The sequence below is a fragment of the Apodemus sylvaticus genome, chromosome 10, assembly GCF_947179515.1.
Source record: "Apodemus sylvaticus chromosome 10, mApoSyl1.1, whole genome shotgun sequence".
NCBI classification, from domain to species: Eukaryota; Metazoa; Chordata; class Mammalia; order Rodentia; family Muridae; genus Apodemus; species Apodemus sylvaticus.
The window spans coordinates 72,911,467-72,923,716 of record NC_067481.1 but is presented as its reverse complement, the minus strand read 5'-3'; the positions used below and the strand labels follow the sequence as shown (position 1 = coordinate 72,923,716).

Here is a 12,250-nt window from a genome sequence, read left to right as displayed (position 1 = left end):
TTAGAGTTGGGAAAGAGACTGCCCTATGTGTTAGAAGATTCTAGAAGACCCCAGGGACTTCTCTCAGCCCCTCATTTGCTGCTTTGTTGTCAAAATGTGGCCTTAGCCAACTCTGGACGGAGGTGATACACATCTCTCCATTGTGGAGCCTCAGTTCACCGGACTGGTTGACTCATGGAAGTCTAAGTTAGAAGTCTTGTCACCTGTTACCTCCATTCCTTGTTGAGTCTGTCTGTCTGTCGTCTGTCCATCCATCCATCCATCCATCCATCATCCATCCATCTATTCATCCATCCATCCATCCATCCATCTTTCCATCCTTCTATCCTTCCATCCATACAGCCATCCATCCTTCAACATCCATCCATCTATCGGTTCATCCATCTTTTCATCCTTCTATCCTTCCATCCTTCTATCCATCCATCCATCCATCCATCCTTCCATATCATCCATCCATCTATCCATCCTTCCTTCCATCCATCCTTCCTTCCATCCATCCTTCCATCTATCCATCCTTCCATCCATCTTTCCATCCTTCTGTCCTTCCATCCATCCATTCATCCATCCATCCTTCCTTCCATCCATCCATTCATCCATCCATTCATCCATCTTTCCATCCTTCTATCCTTCCATCCATCCATCCTTTTATCCTTCCATCCATCCAGCCATCCATCCTTACATCCATCATCCATCCATCCTTACATCCATCCATTCATCCATTCATCCATCCTTTCATCCATCCATTCATCCATCCTTCCTTCCATCCATCCATCCTTCCTTCCATCCATCCTTCCTTCCATCCATTCATTCATCCTTCCATCCATCCATCCATCCTTCCATCCATCCACTCATCCATCCATCCTTCCATCTATCCATCCATCCATCAATTCATCCATCCTTCCTTCCATCCTATCCATCCATCTATCCATCCATCTATCCATCAATCCATCCATTCTTCTATCCATCATCATCATTATTGTTTTGAACAGAGTTTATGTACCTCAGCCTAGCTTCAAATTCACTAATGGATGAGAATGACCTTGTACTTCTGATCCCCTGGCCTCCACCTCTTCAGTGCTAGGACTTAAGTCATATACCTGGTTTGTGCCAGGGACCAAACCCATGGTCCTGTGCATGCTAAGGAAGACTCTACCAGCTGAGCTGCAGCCCTGGCTCCTGACATCGTCCTATCGCTGGGCTTACAGGCACGCACCACCTTCGTCTTTCTTTAGAAACAAATTGCTCCCGACTTCAGCGAATCATAATTTCCCCCAAAGAGCAATCTTGAGAATGTCAAGGGGAAATTATTGAATTATCCCAGTTGGCAGAGAAACCTAATTTATAGCAAAGCATTTCTCTTGAAGTTTTAATAGATTTTTTTTCCCTCCGATGGATTTTAATGCTCAATTGTTTCCCGGGCTTGGAAATTTCGTTTGAAGCACTAACATCACTTTTCTCTTCTTGATTTATTACCAGCTCCTGACTTCTGAGTCTAATAGGAAGCCCAGCAGCCTATTTCCCTTAAATGTGAGAGAGGCCTTCAGCCTCTGATCAGCCTGTCTCTACCTCATTAAGGTCTGGAGACCTGTCTGAACCCTCCATTGGATCTGGAAGGAGTTCCTTGAGAAGTTTGGTGGAAGTAAATCTTAAGACCATTTCTGTATAAGTGCCACTGGGCAGTGATATCCTTAGTGGTCATGTACCTGGCAAACCCACTAGTGATATCCTTACTGGTCAGTTACATGGCTAACCCACTAGTGATATCCTTAGTGGTCATGTACCTGGCAAACCCACTAGTGATATCCTTACTGGTCAGTTACATGGCTAACCCACCAGCCTTCCTTTCTGCTTACTCCCTTCCTCCAAGCCAATGAACAGGCCTGCTGTACAAGGAAGAGAAAACAAGTGTCACATGAAATACAGGGTGACATGGCTGAGTGGCAGTGTCCCTGCTTGGACCAGTGACAGCTCAGCCTCCTGCCAGCAAAAGAACATTGGTGTTGATGTCTTTGGTGTTTGGTGAAATGACCCGTCTGCAAATAGCATGGTAACAACATGGTAAAGAAGCTATATGAAGGTCTCTGTTCACAGGACTCCCATGGAAGGATCTGGAGGTCCTGTACAATCCTCCTTGAGAGATAGATAGCATCCTGGACCCTCAGCTGTCTTCTTTTATTTATTTGAAAAAAAATTTTAGCAATAAATACCACTTAAGACCACTAAGAGATGTAGCATAAATATTTAAAAAGCTTTTCTTATTTTATTTTGCATGGATGGGTGTTTTGTTTGAATGGATACACCACACACCAGGCCTGTGGAAGTTAGAAGAAGGCGTCCGAGTCATAGGTAGCTGTGAGGTGCCATGTGTGTGCAGAGAACTGAACCCAGGTCCTCTACAAGAGCAGGCAGCGCTCTTTACTTCTGAGCCATCTCTCCAGCCCTGGATGCAGAGCTAGCTACCTTCTGAGTGACAGATGAACGCCGTCGTGCTTGCAAAGGACAGAGAGCTTTGGCATGGATGACAGGTAGAGAACAGAAATATTTGGGAATAAAACTGACTTCCTTAGCACTCTTAGAATCACGACACCATTCTTTTTAACAGAGGTGGCAACTAAGGTTCTAAAATGAGGCTGGGGGACCCACACAGCTTTGGCAAAAGGCCAAAGAGAGACTGAGAACCAAGGTCTTAGTCCTTGGGGCTTTTTCTCAGTGTGTGGAAGGTTCTCCCAGGCCCTGGCTAGCCAGATTCTGCAGGGCTCAGCAAAAGCCAAGCTCTGGTGAGAACAGTATCCTCAGGCTCCAAGGGACACTACTCGTCACCCATCAACTGCAGGTCCTGGAACTCCTTCCCGAAGATCTCTTATTTTCTGAGGGCTTCCTTTTCTCTGTGGGCCACCATTCATCCTGGCCTCCCTCCACTCAGCAGCCGGAACCTAGGCCACCTGATTCCGTTTACTCTCTGGCAGACAGTGACTGGTACCACACGTGGCTGTGAGCCAGGCCCTGGAAAGCTGAGTACGCAGAGCACAGAGGTTTCTGCCTTTCTGAAGAAAGCGGAGAAGGGAACTTGAGTAGGCTGGTCATAAGATCCTGCTTCCTGAGGACGGGAGCTCATGAGAAGCCACAACTGGGAAATTTCCTATGGGGGTGCTGGGGAACAGCCATTAGAACAGGGGCCAATACAATATCAATTGTTATTTTCCATGGGGCGAAGTGGTGGCCGTATATCAGAAAGCCATTAATAGGACCCCAAGTATGTATGAAGTCAATCTTAAGACTTAAGGATGTGGCTTAGCTGGTAAAGGGCCTGTTAGCATGGATGGAAGCCTGGGTTTGATCCTCAGTATCTCATAAATGTAGCACTGTGATGCATCCTGTAATCTAAGCATTAAGGAAGTGATAGCAGGAAGAAGTTCAAGGCCATTCTTAGGTCATCTTTGCTTCATAACAACTTTAAGGTTGGCCTGGGATATATAAGACCCTGTCAAAAAAGAAAAAGAAAAAAAAGAAAAAGAAAAATGAAAAATAAGGTCAATTTGCTAATGCTGAGAGCTTTAAGAGTCTCAGTTGGTCAGAAGAGGTGCAAGTTCCTTGTCAAGGGTGGCTCAGCCCATGGGTGAACCTCCAGTTCCTAGCCCAAGTTTAGAAGTCCCCACCCTGACCACTAATACCAGAGACCCTGCTGAGTAGCCATTTTTACTGTCCGCAGGGCTTGGGTTCCTTGCCAGGATTTCTGAAAGCTTGCCCTGGGGCAAGTAATTTCCCAGGGTTTGTGTCTGGCATGAGGATCACAGCTCCTGCTTTCTGCCTCCCACCTCTGGAAGAATCAGAGGAAGCACCTCAGCTCTTGAGCTTACAGTGGGAACACAGGGGAGACTTCAGATGTGGGAGCAGTCTCCAGAGGTGGGATGGAGGACCTGCACAGACCTGAAGTGCCTGGGGCAGGAAGCTTCTGTGCTGACTCCTCCAACCCACACACCCTGGCACAGGCTGTCTGGGTCTGAGTATGTTGGGCACCAGGAGTTGGCTCGCTTGATAGTGGTCATGCAAGAAGTATGTCTGCCATTCAGGTCCTTGGCCCTTGCCCACCTCTAGTCCCCTGGTTTCCTCAGCACTGGGCAGTCCAGGCAGTAGGCAAGAGCGCTCCAATTACAGCAGGAAGTTCTCTGAGAGCTTTCTTTCTTTTTGTTTTGTTTGAATCTCATGTAGCACAGGCTGGCCTCAAACTCCCTATGTACCCAAGAATGACCTTGAACTACTGATTCTTCCTTGTACAAGTGTGTGTGTGTGTGTGTTGCCCATGCCATATGTGTATGCTGAGACCAGAGAACGTCATGTGTCTTCTCTGTGATTCTCTGTCTTATTCCCTTGAGACAGTTAGCTTGGAGATATTTTTCAGCTAGCTGGCTGCCAATAAGTCTCAGAGACCATCCGGTCTCTGCTTCTCCTCTCTACCTCCTCTCTACCCAGGGCCCACGTAGCAAAGCTTAGTTTTCTGTACAGGTTCTGGGATCCAAGCTCAGCGCGGAGATCCGCATGCTTGTGCAGGAACCGCTCTCATCTCAGCCTCTCATATTTCTTATTTTTAAAAAAATCTATGTATGAATATATATGTATATATATATGGTATACGTGGTGGTCTGCCTGAGAATGTCCCCCAGAGGCTCATCTATTTGAATTCTTAGTCATCATGGAGTGGAACTGTTTAAGAAGGATTAGGGGGTGTGGCCTTGTTGGAGGGGGTGTGTCACTGGGGGCAGACCTTGAGGTTTCAAAAGCCAATGCCAAGCCCAGTGTTGTCTCTCTCTGCCTGCTGCCTGTCGAGCAGGATGTAGCTCTCAGCAACTTCTTCAGCACCAAGTCTGTCTGCATGCTGCCACAGTCCCTGCCATGATGATAATGGATTCTCTGAAGCTGTAGGCAAGTCCTCAATTAAATGATTTCTTTTAGGTTTTCCTTGGTCATAGTGTCTCTTCACAGTAATAGAACAGTAGCTAAGATGTGTGTGGGTGTCCATGCAGAGAAGGCTATGTTGAGTGTCTTCCTCTGTAATTATCCATTTATAATTTTTGAGGCAGAGTCTCTCTCTAGACTAGGATTTGAATTTTTTCAGATAGACTAGAAGCTAGCAAATCCTGGTGATCATCTAGTTTCTAGTCCCTTGTTGCTGAGATTACAGGCATGCAAATTTGCTACACAGATGCTGGGATCAAACTCTGGTTCTCATAATTACACAGAAAGTACTCTTAACTGCTGAGCCATCTCTCCAGATCTTTTTGTTTTGTTTTGTTTTTTTCGAGACAGGATTTCTCTGTGTAGCCCTGGCTGTCCTGGAACTCACTCTGCCAGGGCAGAGGCAGGCAGATCCCTGTGAGTTCAAACCAGCCTGGCATACATAGTGGCTCTTTAGTTCTGGCAGACATCTTAGTAAAAATAGGGGGTTACAGAATAATTTGAATCTCTATAATCCTGGACACCCTAACCTGCCCTGTTACTCTCCTGTCACTCTGAGGTATAGTTATAATTAGTTCTATCTGCTCAAGGCAAACAGTTCTAAAGTCACCAACCATTGCTCTTCACTAAGTCACACAGCACCAGTCATCTGCAGTGATCCAAACACCTTGAAGCGCCATGGGGACTACTGTAGGAATAATCGCACATGTTACTTCTTCCCTGCTATTGTGCTTAGCCAATGCTAGAAGTAAACACCAGGAGGGATGCATGGTAAGACTGTGGCCAGCGTTTGCTTCTTTGTGGGTTCTTCTTTCTTCTACCCCTTTCTTCACTTTTTCCACGCTTTCAACACCCCTAAAGCTAGATAGCAGATAAAAATGGATAGAAAGGAACCTCTTGGGACTCCTAGCCTTAATATGCTTTCTGAAAATTTCCCAGGATTCCAAATGTTACACAGTCTCAGAAACTATCTGCCATTGGCAAAATCACACCCCTGCTAGAGCACAAGGCAAATCACAGTCAGCTGCTGTGGACAATCAGAAACAGTCCTGTATCTCACACCTGAGATTAAAATGAAAACATATTCTAATATTTCTGTATTTTTTAAAAAAAAGAAACCAAAATTTCAAAACTGTTAGTCCAAGACCCTGTCTCAATAAACACCAAAGCCTTGTCTTACAGACAGATAATGGACTGAGAGCCTGTGGTAGACTCCAGCTTTCTTTTTTTTCCTTTTTCTTCTTCAAAGATTTATGTATTGATTATCTGTAAGTACGCTGTAGCTGTCTTCAGACACCCCAGAAGAGGTCGTCAGATCTCGTTACAGATGGTTGTAAGCCACCATGTGGTTGCTGGGATTTGAACTCAGAAACTTCAGAAGAGCAGTCGGTATTCTTAACCGCTGAGCCATCTCTCCAGCCCCCAGGCTTCTGCTTTCTTTACAGCATAAGCTTCAGGACTCTGAAGGAGAAAGCACAGAAGAACAAGGCTCTTGACCCAGAAGGGAATGGACACCCTGATGTACTGAGAGGGAGAGATGGAAGGTCCATTCTAGGGGAAGTGAGAGAGGACCATGACTGGATATGAAGGAGAGAAGAGCAGGTCAGCAATAGACATGATATGGTCGTGGTCCAGTGTGGAGGTGAAAGCCAGACTGTTGGCAGTCTAGTGCTACAGACTGGCTGTTTCCTGGTCTCTAAAGAAGCTGAGTAAATACCCTACAGAGGATGCTTAAGGATTTGAGTTCCTCGTGCCCAGGTTTATGTGGCAAAAATATACAGAAAGTGAAAATTACCACTAATTTTTAAGAATTTATTTATTTTGTTTGTACACAAATAGTGTTCACAGGACAATTTCTGAGAGTTGGTTTTGTTCTCCCACCATGGGGGCTCTAGGGAATTAACTCAGGTCATGAGATTTGGCAGCAAGAGAATTTACCTACTGAACCATCTCCCCAGGATGATTTTCACTTAAAAATATTGATTTTTAAAATTTGTTCACGTGTAGTTTTGTATGTATGTTTGTCTGTCTGTTTTTGTGTGTGCTGTGTGAATGTGGGTATCTATGGAAGACAGAAGAGGTCATCATCAGATTCCCTGGACCTGAAGTTACAGGTGATCGTGAGCTACCAGATGTTGGGGCTAGGAGCACAACTCTGGCCCTAAAAGCAGGAAGTGCTCTTAGCCACTGAGCCCTTTCTCCAGCCTGTTTTAGGCCTTTGATCCGTTTTGTGTTAATACTTGCATGTGGTTTAGAATAAGGGTCCGATTTTGCTTTGTTTGTTGAAAAAGACTGTCCTTTCTTCGCTGAGTGATTTTGTCACTCTTATCAAAAATGGCTTGATACTAGAATCGTGTAATGGCTCACACCTGCACTCTCAGCACTGAATGTATAGGGTAGAAGGATCACCTTGCGTTCTACATCAGCCTGGGCTAGAGCAAGACTGCTAAAAACAACAAGAATACAACAAACCTGCTGTACCAGGCAATTTTCTGTTGCTGTATTAAAAGACCCTAACTGGACACAGCTTAAGGAAGACAGCTTATTCTTTCGGCTTATAGTTTCAGAGAGCTAGGTGATACTGTCAGCAGGAGTCCGAAGCTGGCTGGGCACATTTCATTCACACACACAAAGCAAGTAGGAGGCAGAACAAGGCTAGCTTTCTCAAAGCCCATCGGAGCCTGGACATTATCCTCAGCATATCCTCCAGTCACCCAGGCTCTTCATGTCCCTTGTTGGTTTATGGGAACAAGACCTTCCTATCCTAACTCTTAGGAGCAGTGGCTTCCTCAGAACTGTGACAGAGAATCCCACAGAAGACTTGAAGGAAGGGAGGGTTTATTTGGATTCATGGTTTAAAAGGGGATTGTTCCTCGGGATAGGGAAAGCACAGGAGAGTTTGTGACTGCAGGATCGTGTGACTTAGGTCCCTCATGTGTTGGTGGGCCAGGAACCAGAGCATTTGGGCTGGAGATGGGTTGGATCAGAACCCTTGAAGTCTTACTCTGAGTGGTCCACTTCTACCAACCATGCCTTCTTCTCCAAAAGTCCCACAGCCTCCAAAGCCAGGACTCCCAGCAGGGAACAAGTGTTCAAACACATGGGCAAGGCTTCACCCCACGAACACTAGCAGAGTTCTTGAAGTGGATGGACCCTCCGTGAAACCTCTAACCTTTAGGTAGGCCATTTCTGCCTCAGCCAGCTGTCTTGCATGTCTCCTCAGGATAATGGAAGAGGCTGAGGTGTACCTCAATGAAAGAAAGCTTGATCTACCTGTAAGAGGTCCTGGGTTCCATCTCCTGCATTGGATGAACACCACACACACACACACACACACACACAGTATTGTGTATTGTCAGCTCCTAATCCTGACAGAACCAGGAAGAACCACTTGCTGAAGAATTAGGTCATTGTAGCACTGTGTGTGTGTTTACTCCAGGCATGTAACCCTGGGCCTCTCACTTGCTAGGCGTTCTTTCTATTGAGCTCTGCACCCCTGGGGTGTCTTGTAGGATCTCATTAGATGAGGCTTATCTGCAGCCGTGGGAGCAAAGGTTGCCACAGGTGGCCTTGTGCACCCTGCACTCCTGAGAGATGACTCACCTAGACCTCAGGCGTGGCCTCAGAAAAGCTGCATCACAGCCAGGCGCTTAAGAGACAGAGGTCCATGACCTACACCGTGGGACTTGTTGTGGAACCCCAGGCTGGGGATCCGGCTCAGCGGCAGAGGGCTTGCCGGGATGTGTGAGGACCGGGCTTTCGGCGATGGAGCCCTAGAAAATTCCCAGTTGGGGGAAGAAACCTGTTCAGTTGAATTTCCTGTTTCCCTTCCTCTGTTCTTCTGCCTCCTCTCCTTCCTCTTTTCTTCTTCTTCTTCCTTCCTTCCATCCTTCCTTCCCTCTTCCTTTTTTATATTTAATTGAGGCAGGGTCTCTATGTGGCTGACCTGGAATTCACTATGTAAACTCACAGAAATCCACCTGCCTCTGCCTCTCCAGTGCTGAGAGTAAAGGTGCACACACCACACCCAGCCTCCTTCTCCTTCTTCCTCTTTTAAGCATATTTTAATTAATCCATTGAGAAATCTTGTCTCAAAAAAAAGTGTTGTTCTCTGAAAGTTGTTCTCTGACCTCCACACGATTGCTCTGGTACATGCACACTACCTTCCCTCCTGAAGAGGTGTGAAGGGAAAGAGGCAAGGCACTGGTGAACTTGGAGAAGCTGTGGTTAGGGTCACAAGGTCCAGCCAGTGACTCTTTAGCACAGATGAGGAAGGGTGTCACAAGTCCCCACCCCTAATCATGAAGTAATGGTTATGGCTTCTGAGGGAGGAAGTGTCAGTTTTCTTTGAGGATGTGGCCCCCTGCTAGGCCCTGCACACCGTGGAGGATGCTCCCCACTGAGGAAGATACAGGCAGCACAAGATGGACTCAATGGATTATTTTAAAATAGAGGAGACAAAGTTGGGGGTGGGGTGGAAGGAGTTAGGGTGACTATGATGAATTTATATACTATATGAAATTCTCAATGCCTCAATTTCCATGCCCCCGACAGCATCCTGGAGCCTCATTGGGTCACCATTGAACTCCTAGAGACCCAAAAGAACTCAGAGGTAAGCCAGAGTATGACCAAATATATTGAAGCTCTTCGAGCCCCTAACTGGCAGGGCCCTTCTTCTGCCTTGGCTGAAGGCTAGAAGAGTCTAGCTATGTGCCTGGGGCAGCCACTCCACATCTGTGGTGTCTAGCAGTGTCTCAAACCTGATGCACCCAAACAGAGGTCTGCAGCAGGTGTCTACTGCTTTCTGCGGACTAGATAGTCCCATCTGGCCTTAGCACTCAACACTGCCTTCATTTGAGGTAGCTCTCCACAGTGAGTCCAGCATACTTGCTTAATGCTTCTCTCTCTCTATGTGCATGTGTGTGTCCGTGTGTGTCTGTGTCTGTGTCTGTGAGTGTGTGTGTGTGTGTGCGCGCGCGTGTGTGTGTGTGTGTGTGTGTGTGTGGTGGGGTGCATGTGTGAGTAAGTGAGTGTGTGTGTGTGTGTGTGTCTAGGATCCACATCCTTGACCCTCAAGGCTCCCCTCCCCCTTGAATGCTATCCTGAATTATAAGCTGGGACCCTGGTCCTGGCCACCATAACCATCCACCTGAAGCCATTCATTTACTTCCTCACAACTTGTCAAGCTTTCTGTAGGTCACTTGGTCATTGGGACAAAGGCTTGACCTTTTGGCTTGACAGGGACGGTCTGCACACCCACATGACTACACTTCATCACATCCCGATCACACACTCATCCCGTAAGATCCTTTCAATGTCTCCAATATCTGTGGCCCCTCTGGCAGGGGCTGTTGCCCTCCTCTCTTCTTGGCCACTCTGCTTGCTTCTCTTAACTCTTAGTTGAGATGCTAACCCCTGGGGTGAACCATCATGGCCATCATGGGGTAGGATGACCTAACATGGCATTAATGTACTTCCATCTCTTCTGGAGATGGACATGCTTGCATAGCCCTGTTTCCTACATCCTCTACTTAGGGTTCACTTATCCCCAGACCCAGCCTTACTTTGGGTGACAATGGAAGGAGAGTCACCATTTTGCCAATAATGTCACGAAGCTCTGTAGTTTTCTGGGAGGTGGCCTCCCAGGCAGGGGACCAACTTGGAGGAAGAAAGGCCACACTACACACCTGCCTTTTCTACCTCACCAAGTGACCACAGACTTGGACTCAGCTCTGCCTTGGCTTGTTCTGGCTGGCTATGCTAGGCCAAGGGCATTCTCTAGAGACCTGTGTGCCTTTTGAACTTGAGTTTCTGGCTCTTAGGTGAATTAGAATGCTATTCCCACAAGAACTAGGAATGCCTCCCTGGGGCTCTGTGCTTTGAACTGTCTTGTAAAAGAAATCAAGAGGTCCCACACTGACTTTGGGGGTTTTGTTTCTAAGTAAACCCATATCACCACACTCTGAAAGCTTCTACTGTTCATTCCCAGCTACTCTGCCATCCTGCATCAAGCAGTTTGGGAAGGTGCCCAAGAGCCCATGGGTGCCCATGTGCTTGTCCAGCTAACTGCAGCGGGGTCTAGGAAAAAAGGCGGTCGGGATGACACACTTGTTTTACTGAGCACACATCTGTAATGTGGGAATGTTTTTACAAGCATGCACGGCTCCTGTAATTAAAGATGCAAATCCAATAAAGAGCCCCAGCCCTTAGGCCATGGGTTCAGAGTGCTGAAGTTGGGCCTGGTCAGGTGGGACACAGAGAGAGAACAGTGGGATATGGTGAAAGAGAAATCCTGGGCCCCAGGGGAGCATGGGGGATCTTTTTAGGGGGACAACAGTGAGTGAATGAATGAATGAATGAATGAGTGAATGCTAATGCCTAGGTTCAGTCAACACAAGCATGGGGACCTAAGTCCAGCCCTGGAGCACACATAACAAGCCAGGAATGGTTGTGTGTACTTGCAATCCCAGTGCTGGGGAGTTGGAGATAGGTGAATATCCAGGGCTGATAGGCCAGCCAGCCTAGCTGACTTCCTTACCTCAAGAAACAAGGAACAGGGCAGAAAGTGACTGAGAAAGCTGCTCGAGGTTGACCTCTGTCCTCTAAATGTGTGATTCCTCAGAAGCCTCATAGACAGACAGACAGACAGACAGATAGGCATGCAGGAAGACAGACAGGCAGGCATGCACACACTCACGCATGCATGCACGCACGCATGCACACACACACATATACTGGATGCAGAAAGAGAATATAGGGTACTAGTGAAAGGTTCACAGGACTTCAGGTAAGGCCATAAGTGCCAGACTGAGCCAGAGGGATGAAACCTGTCCAGAGCTGCCAGGAGACCCCTTGCACATCCCAGAGAGATGAGCAGTGACCAGAAGAGTGTCTTTCTATATGACCAAGGACAGATCTAGTCTTGCCTGCCCACCTTGACTCTGAGAGAACCTGGTGCCCTCTGACCTCACAGAGTTCATGCTTCCTTCATCCTATAGAATAACCCCAAAGGGGCTTTTCAGTTGAGACCTCAAACAGCTCAGCTTTTCTCCACCCCTTTTTTTCTGGGTCTTGAAGGGAGAGCATGCTTGCACAGCACACCTGCTTAGAGTGTGTCAGTATGAGCCTGGTCCCTTTTTGTACTGTAGAACTGACTGCGAGGGCTAGATGGGTGTTTAGGCAACTAGGGGGTTCCCATGACTTCTTAAAGGACCCAGAAATCTTGGGGACTGGGTCTGACGACAGGTCACAATAGGTCACCCAATACCCTTTCTAGATTCGTCTTCTGCCCCATTAG

General features: G+C 47.1%; 1 long non-coding RNA gene across 2 annotated transcripts in view; it reads right to left on the bottom strand.

Moving 5' to 3' along the window:
• Positions 1-2,256: 2,256 nt before the first annotated feature.
• LOC127694632 (uncharacterized) overlaps positions 2,257-12,250 on the bottom strand; it is a 30,048-nt gene continuing 20,054 nt past the window's right edge. For both annotated transcript variants that reach the window (XR_007979831.1, XR_007979832.1), the window contains exon 4: positions 2,257-6,414. This is a non-coding gene — a long non-coding RNA (uncharacterized LOC127694632). The remainder of the gene's footprint in view (positions 6,415-12,250) is intronic.